Consider the following 9627-nt stretch of genomic DNA (forward strand, 5'->3'; position numbering starts at 1 on the left):
CAAATGCCACCTCACCGAACCTAATTTTGGCAAGGTACAACTAGTAGAGCAGCGAGAGCAACTCTAGCAGCAATTGACACAAGAAAAAATCTAAAATAAATCTTGAACTTGTAATCCCGGAAATTAGTACACTGAACTCTTTGTTCCCGGTATATTTTAATTCTTGAGAGTGTTCCCAAACAAGAATTGTGGACGTGGCAGGTCGAATCCCCAGATTGCTGACTTTGGTCGCTGTTGGGCCGGCCCAATAGATGAGAAGCGATTTTTTTAGCACGCAAAGTAAAAAAACAAAAAAAAAGAATAAATCGGGAGAATTCGTACTTGCGACCCTGAACTGCTGAATACATTAGAGCATCTTCAATAGCCGCGCTTCGCGCCGCGCGCTAAAAACTAGTATGCCGCGCGTGCTTCGGCTAGTTTAGCGCGGCCGCCAGCGCTGGCTCCAACGGTCGCGCTATAATGCAGCGCGCGCGCCGCTCCAACAGCATGCAAAAATACAGCGCGCGCAACACGCACAAACCACATATACATTTCAAAAAGAGGAGCAAAAATGATCAAACAAACAAAATAAATCAACAATAAATAGTTCAATTTCGTTATCATTACAACTCAAACAAATAGTTTATCGTTCAGTACAACAAATAATGCAATAAACACAACAAATAGTTCATGAACAATACAATGTCGAATGCAGAAATCATGTTCTTTGTCGTCCATGTCATGCCCACCACTCTTGAATCAGATCCTTCTGAAGTTCATTGTGCGTTGCGGGACGCCGAATGGCATGATAGGAGGCAACAAAACGGGCTACCCTTTCAGCCCTCCGTCGCACTCGCACGGGATGTCCCAAGAGCTCATACTATGAGTAGTCTAAATCTTGGCCACGCTCATTCTCGATGATCATGTTATGCATGATCACACAAGCGTGCATGATATACCAAAGCATTTTTTGATCCCAAAATCTAGCCGGTCCTCACACAATAGAAAATTGGGCTTGCAAAATCCCAAATGCTCTCTCCACATCTTTTCTAGCCACCGCCTGAGCATTGTGAAAATCAAGATTTTTCTTACCTTCTGGCTTTTTCAACGGCTTTATGAAGGTTTGCCACTTTGAATAGATGCCATCCACTAGATAATAGCCATAGTTGTACGTACGGTCATTCGCTACAAACTGCACCGGTGGCAACTCACCATTTGCAATCTTATTCATCAGTGGTGACCGGTTGACAACATTGATGTCATTCAAAGATCCAGGCATTCCAAAGAATGCATGCCAAATCCAAGTCTCCTGATCGGCCACCGCTTCAAGGATTATAGTGGGACCCTTTTTTTGGCCGTGGAGTTTCCCATGCCATGCCTTTGGACAATTCTTCCAACTCCAATGCATGCAATCTATTGAGCCAAGCATGCCAGGAAAGCCGCGAGATTTGTTCATCGCCAATAGCCTTGCGGCGTCTTCAGCATTGGGAGATCTCAAATACTCCTCGCCAAACACTTGCACAATTCCCACTGCAAAGCGCTTGACACACATGATGGCTTGGCTCTCACCCATAGCCAAGTGATCATCAACTAGATCAGCCGGGATACCGTATGCCAACATACGCAAAGCGGCTGTCACCTTCAGAAAGGTGCTATGCCCGAGCTCCCCGGCGGCATTCCTCCTTTGCTGAAAAAACCGGTCATGGCTCGCTAGTTTCTCCGCAATGCGCCTGAACAAGTCGGTGCTAATCCTAAACCGGCGACGAAAATACGACCCCGGGTATGTGGGATTCTCCACGAAATAGTTCTTCATCAATCTGTTATGGGCATCAATCCTATCTCTCCAAATTTTCTCCCGACCCATAACCGAACCACCGTGCTTCGGTTTTTTATTAATATGCATAGCTATGATCATTGCAAGATCCTCCTCCTCTTCCATATCAAATTCTTCTTCGGAAAAATCATACGACGAACTCATCTACAATGTTCAATACTATACTATAAAAACTACAATTCAAAACATGCACCAAATTCATGAAGTTTGAGCAATACATACCTTTGTAGGTGTTTTGTCGAACACCTTGCGGGCGCGGCGCGGCAGCGAGCGCTCGGGTGCTGTTCCTCGGACGACGGGCGCGCGCGAGGGCCGGCGGGACTAGGAGGGGGGGCGGAAGCGCGGCGGCGCGGGGATACAATGTCGAATGCAGAAATACAATGTCGAATGCAGAAATCATGCTCTTTGTCGTCCATGCCATGCCCACCACTCTTCAATCAGATCCTTCTGAAGTTCATTGTGCGTTGCGGGACGCCGAATGGCATGATAGGAGGCAACAAAACGGGCTACCCTTTCAGCCCTCCGTCGCACTCGCACGGGATGTCCCAAGAGCTCATACTATGAGTAGTCTAAATCTTGGCCACGCTCATTCTCGATGATCATGTTATGCATGATCACACAAGCGTGCATGATGTACAAAAGCATTTTTTGATCCCAAAATCTAGCCGGTCCTCACACAATAGAAAATTGGGCTTGCAAAATCCCAAATGCTCTCTCCACGTCTTTTCTAGCCACCGCCTGAGCATTGTGAAAATCAAGATTTTTCTTACCTTCTGGCTTTTTCAACGGCTTTATGAAGGTTTGCCACTTTGAATAGATGCCATCCACTAGATAATAGCCATAGTTGTACGTACGGTCATTCGCTACAAACTGCACCGGTGGCAACTCACCATTTACAATCTTATTCATCAGTGGTGACCGGTTGACAACATTGATGTCATTCAAAGATCCAGGCATTCCAAAGAATGCATGCCAAATCCAAGTCTCCTGATCGGCCACCGCTTCAAGGATTATAGTGGAACCCTTTTTTTGGCCGTGGAGTCTCCCATGCCATGCCTTTGAACAATTCTTCCAACTCCAATGCATGCAATCTATTGAGCCAAGCATGCCAGGAAAGCCGCGAGATTTGTTCATCGCCAATAGCCTTGCGGCGTCTTCAGCATTGGGAGATCTCAAATACTCCTCGCCAAACACTTGCACAATTCCCACTGCAAAGCGCTTGACACACATGATGGCTTGGCTCTCACCCATAGCCAAGTGATCATCAACTAGATCAGCCGGGATACCGTATGCCAACATACGCAAAGCGGCTGTCACCTTCAGAAAGATGCTATGCCCGAGCTCCCCAGCGGCATTCCTCCTTTGCTGAAAAAACCGGTCATGGCTCGCTAGTTTCTCCGCAATGCGCCTGAACAAGTCGGTGCTAATCCTAAACCGGCGACGAAAATACGACCCCGGGTATGTGGGATTCTCCACGAAATAGTTCTTCATCAATCTGTTATGGGCATCAATCCTATCTCTCCAAATTTTCTCCCGACCCATAACCGAACCACTGTGCTTCGGTTTTTTTATTAATATGCATAGCTATGATCATTGCAAGATCCTCCTCCTCTTCCATATCAAATTCTTCTTCGGAAAAATCATACGACGAACTCATCTACAATGTTCAATACTATACTATAAAAACTACAATTCAAAACATGCACCAAATTCATGAAGTTTGAGCAATACATACCTTGTAGGTGTTTTGTCGAACACCTTGCGGGCGCGGCGCGGCAGCGAGCGCTCGGGTGCTGTTCCTCGGACGACGGGCGCGGGCGAGGGCCGGCGGGACTAGGAAGGGGGGCGGAAGCGCGGCGGCGCGGGGATAGGCGGGGGAAGCGCCAGAACGGTCGCCAGATGGCGAGGGCGGCGGCGCGGCTGGATGGGGGGTGGAAGTGGGAGAGCAAGCGCGCGAGAGTCCAGCGCGCGGGAGCGAGCGCAGCAAATAAGCGGCGCGCGATTGCATTTCGGCCAGCGCGCTGAACTGCATATGCCGCGTGCTCTGTTTTTGCGCGCCCGCTGGAGCAACTACACCGGTTGCACGCGCGCTAAAACGCCTACTTTTGCGGCGCGGCGCTAGTTTGGCGCGGCTGTTGGAGATGCTCTTACACTGGTCACGGAGCTCCTGGCGCGCCACGCGCTAAAAACGCAGCGGGCGCACACCCCCGCTCCCCCCTTCGCGCCCTTCTGGGCCGGCCCATGTGCGGCCGGCATGCTCCTGTTTTTTTTCGTCTTTTCCTTTGCGTTTTTCTTTCAATAATTCAGGATATCAAACAGCTTCTAACAATCAGTAAAAGTTCAGAATTTTGAAAAAAAAACAATCTTGATTTCCAAAAAATAATTATTTCAAAAATATGCTCAGGAATTCAAAAAATGTTCATGAATTTGTCAAAAAATGTTCACAAATCTAAAAAATGTTCACTAATTTTAAAAAACGTTCATGATTTCAAAAGGAGTTCATGCATTAGCGAGATGTTCAAGAATTTGCAAAAAATGTTCATGATTACAAAAAATGTTCACAAATTTTAAAAATGTTCACGAATTTTAAAAAAGTTCATGATTTCAAAAAAAGTTCATGCATTTGCGAAATGTTCACAAATTGGCAAAAAATGTTAATGATTACAAAAAAATGTCTTAAATTTAAGTTAATGGTCATGGTTCAAAAAAATGTTCAAGAATTCAAAAAAATGTTCATGTATTTGTAAAAAATGTTCATGATTCCAAAGAATGAACTTTTTTTCTGAATTTGATGAACATATTTTGACCATCGTTGAACAAATTTGGCATTTGATGAACAGTTTTTTTTAATTTGAATAACACAATTTGTGTTAGAGAAAAAAAATTGGAAAAAATTATGAACAAAATTTGCATTTGATGAACAAATTTTTAATTCAGTGAACAAATTTTGAATGTGATCAACATTTTTTGAATCTGATGAACAAGTAAATTCAATGGAAGAAAAGAAAACCGATGAACATGTTTTTAGTTTGATGAAAAACTTTTGAATTTTTATGAACATTTTTTAAATCCGATGAACAAAAAATTGAATATGATGAACAGTTTTTGGATTGTTGAACATTTTCTGAATTCGATTAAGAAAACAAAGTTGTTAACATGTTCGAAATAAAAAAGGCCAAAAATAGTCAAAAAGTGAAGAAGAAAAATAGAAAAAGGGAAGGAAAAAACGAAAAATAAAAATAAAAGGAAAAAGGAAAAATGAAATAAGAAAATGAAAATAACAGGAAAACGAAAAAAATCACTATAGAAAACATAAAAAACAAAAAAAACCGGTTCTGGAAATGTTATAGAACCTTCCCAAAACCGGCAGAACCAGAGAAGAGCGAACTGGGCCGGGCCGATAACGAAAGGAAAGACGGGGGGGGGGGGGGGGTACGCGCTACAGTGTTAAGGCGGCGACATGCGCGATATATAGGATCCCCGCACTGGTCACTAGGAGCATTACGTGTTACTGAAATAATGGGAGGCCCGAACAATTTAACCACAGAGCGCCGCATATCGAGATTTGAAAATATTTTTTAGTGGCAAATGAATATTGAAAACGTGCAGGCCCGAATAATTTTTGGAATCTCATAAAAAATTTAAAGTGCAAACACTTTTTGGAAAATCTGAATACTTTTTTTAAAATACGAACATTTTTTTTAAAACACAATTAATTTTGAAAAGCAAACACTATTTTAAAAGTAAAAAATAAAAAATGGGAACAAATATTTAAACCTGAATTTTTTGAATGCTTCAACAATGTAAAAATATTAGCAGAGTTTTACAAACTGTAAAACATCTATTTGGCAAAATGTTACCGTGTCACATTTTTCAAATATATATTTGGAATTTCGAAAAAAATCGTTTAAAAATATATATTTGGTATTTCAAAAGTGTTCCCATTTGTTTTCAAGAAATATTTTGAAAGTTTTAAAAAATGTTTTCATATATGAACACTCTTTTTGTTCCTATATACGACACGTGAGATATAATCAGTAGTAGCCTTCAGGACGATTCTGTAGGTGCAATCATTGTGTGTGCGAGGCCTCGAGTTCGAGTACTATCAAGCTCACTGTTAGCTTCAACTATTCTTTTGCCGCTCCTAATAGAAGACAAGTGGGTTTAGGTTGTTTTAAAAAAAAATTCTCATGACGAAAATATAGAATAATATCCGTACGAAAATGTAAAACTAACAAGATGATAAGGAAAAATAAAATAAAATAAAGAAAGCAAGCGCGAGCGACTTCGTTAATGGGCCGGCCCGATTCGTCCTAATGTTAGCCAACCAGTCAACAATCCTTGCCACATCAGCAAATACCAGCTAAATGCCCACAAGGTTCAAAATAAACCTGGATCAAAGAGTTTGATGTGCTAACTTCCAGAATTACAAGTTTAGAGTTTGATTTAGCTTTCGTCTACAAGTTCAAGGTTTGTTTTGGACTTGTTCCTTAACATAATAACCGTCGATATAATGATTTTGGTCCCAAAAAAAAGGCTGCTCTAGTACAGTCGGCAGCTGACCCTAATCACCATAATTGATGGAGTGTGCTTCAAATCAAGCTCGCTGAGTCATGGGACATTGGTTTGGAGAGCGTTCTATTCGTCGACCGCCTACGAGGGAGTGAAGTTTCACCTTCGCATGGCTCATTTCCTCTCCCCGCCAATGGACATGGACGACCAAATGCCCATGGCACTAGGAAGCGTGGCAATCAATGGCGGTTGCTCGTGTGCGAACAGTCCACGACCATTCCCGCCACCCGCGTTGTGTTTCCACCGCCAGTGTCTATAAAAAGGACACAACGTCCTGCCTAGCTCATATCTGCACCACCCACAACCTTCACTTTTCTCTTTGCCGTCCACAAGCTCAACTTCCCTCCTCGTCACCCACAACTACCGCTTTTCTCCCTGTCACTCTCAAAGGAGGAGAGGCAACCACCCTCATTGCCTAGGAGCAGTGGGATCGTCGACATTGCTCCAAATTATACTAAGCATTTTCGCCGCATCCGGAATCGGTATCGTGACGTCTTAATCGTCGTCGTCGATATCGTCCTTGTCCTCGCCAGCATGCTCATGATCGTCCTCGCCCTCGTGCTCATGGTCCAGTTAAATATGCCGAGGATGACTGATAATGGATGGTATCTAGCCTTTAGGAGATGGCTGATAATGGATGGAATCTATCCTTTAGGAGATGGCTTAAGTGTGATCAATTATCTAATCAAATAGACCGAGGATCATGCTGATGAACAACACCCTGACCTAGAAGGGTGAGGATATGCCCGGATGGTATGGAGGGAAAAATGGCACGTTTATTGTGAAATCTGTATACAAATACAACCATCTCTCTGATATTGGCCTTTAGAAATAATTCATGCACTCAGGGCATTTCTAACCGATCCCCTAAAAATAGTGGAGTATTCAGTGAAGTAAACTCTTAGTGGAGTATATTTACACCACTAAGTTTTGGCCGGGCCTAGCCGATCCTGTAAATATAACGGAGTAAGTTTGCATTTGTAACCATTTGTATTACTTTATGCATCACAGAGAGAGGAGAGAGAATATGGTTTTGTATTGCTTGTGGGTGGGTCACCCCGTTATGGGCGTCCCCGGCAATTTTCTGACTAAGGTCTTGTCGGTGTCAAAACCGGCGGATCTCGGGTAGGGGGTCCCAAACTGTGCGTCTAGGCGGATGGTAACAGAAGACAAGGGACACGATGTTTTTACCCGGGTTTGGGCCCTCTCGATGGAGGTAAAACCCTACTCCTGCTTGATTAATATTGATGATATGGGTAGTACAAGAGTGGATCTACCACGAGATCAGAGAGACTAAACCCTAGAAGCTAGCCTATGGTATGATTGTTGTTCGTCCTATGGACTAAAACTCTCCGGTTTATATAGACACCGGAGAGGGCTAGGGTTACATAGAGTCGGTTACAATTGGAGGAGATCTACATATCGTATCGCCAAGCTTGCCTTCCACGCCAAGGAAAGTCCTATCCGGACACGGGACGAAGTCTTCAATCTTGTATCTTCATAATGCGGAAGTCCGGCCAAAGGTCATAGTCCGGCTATCCAGACACCCCCTAATCCGGGACTCCCTCAATAGCCCCCGAACCAGACTTCAATGACGATGAGTCCGGTGCGCAAATTTGTCTTCGGCATTGCAAGGCGGGTTCTTCTCCAAATCCCATGTACCCGTCGAATAGTGTCCGGCTTCCGGTGCATGTTGTACTCCTCAACTTCTGTGCCCAATAATGACCATCTTCCACGTGTCAAACGAATGCGAAAAGCCAGGGAGTTTCTTCATTTACCCCCCTAGCCGCGTTAATGAGCTGCCCATAAAAGAGACGGGGATTTAGATCCAGCCCACACCATCTTCCCTCCGCGATCCTTCATCAGAGCGCCTTCGACAGGGATCCATTCCACCATGGCCGGTCGGTGCAGCTCCACCTCTCGCCTCTCCAGCCCTCGGCCCGGAGATTGGGGGCGGTGTTCCGTCCCGCATAGCGAGCTAGTAGTGCTTCAGTTCAAGGGGCTCCTTCCCCCAGCATATATGGTCCCGGTTAGAGCCGGGATTGCCACCTATAGCGATGGAGAGCAGGCGGGAGCATCCCCAATCCCTCCCGAGGAGAGCGGGTGTGCCTAGTCCCTTATTTAATAAGAGGACTCGGATTTCCGATTCATCCGTTTCTCCGAGGGCTAATGGAGTTCTACGGCCTCCAGCTACACAACCTCACACCTGCCTCCACACTGCATATCGCAGGCTTCGTGGCCCTCTGCGAGCTGTTCTTGGGCATCGAGGCCCATTTCGCGTTGTGGAAGAAGTTGTTCTGCCTCGTGCCCCGCTCTCAGGAGGGGTCGATTTATCAAGTGGGCGGAGCCGAACTATGGAGCATCGCTGGGACCGGATATCTATCCGGCACCCCAAAGAGGACGTCCGAGGACTGGCCTTCAGGGTGGTTTTATATAGATGATGTCCCCCTGCCGGACCCTGTACGGATCGTCCTCCCTGAGTTCAATAATGCTCCATTGAAGAAGCGCCTGAGTTGGCGCCCGCCGAACCCTCAGAGGGAAACTGACAGGGACGTCCTTTACCTGATGAACCGGATAAGGTTGTTGGCTCATTCCGGACTAACCATGATCAAGGTCATGGCCACATGCATTACGCGGGGGGTGCAGCCGCTTCAGTACAGAGGCCACCCCATGTGGGATTTCAACGGGGAGGACGATGCCACCCGGTGCGTTTGTAAGGGGCCAGATTCGGCTGCCACTTTAACGAGAATCTTATCCGCTTTGTACAAGGGAGAAGAAGAGGAATTCCTCCATGTCAACCCAGAGGGCGGATTCTCCATGTACAATCCTCCAAGCTGGGTGAGCGAACACTTTCACTTGCCTACCTGTTTTCAAATTCCCATGGTTGAGTACTTAATCTAGCAATTGCAACGCAGGAGCTGCGCCAGACTGTGAAGGAAATAAACAACCCCCCTCCATAATCCGAGGACCCAGAATGGGCCCTTGACCCGGACTCCCAAGAGGACCCGGACCTATGTGTGGAGCTAATTGATGGGGTGTTTTATTAGTTGAGTAAGGACAACACCTTAGTGGCCATTACGGCCGATTATCCCGGACTACTTCCAGCCTCAAAGGTGACCGAGATCGAAGTCCCAGTACTCTTCAAAGGATCCATCCATGCTCATTTTGATTGTCATAAACCAATAGTGTTTCATTTTGCAGGGGAAATCCTTGCGGCGGAGGGCCGAGCCCGCGGTGGGTAG

The sequence above is a fragment of the Triticum aestivum genome, chromosome 6B (genome assembly GCF_018294505.1).
Source record: "Triticum aestivum cultivar Chinese Spring chromosome 6B, IWGSC CS RefSeq v2.1, whole genome shotgun sequence".
NCBI classification, from domain to species: Eukaryota; Viridiplantae; Streptophyta; class Magnoliopsida; order Poales; family Poaceae; genus Triticum; species Triticum aestivum.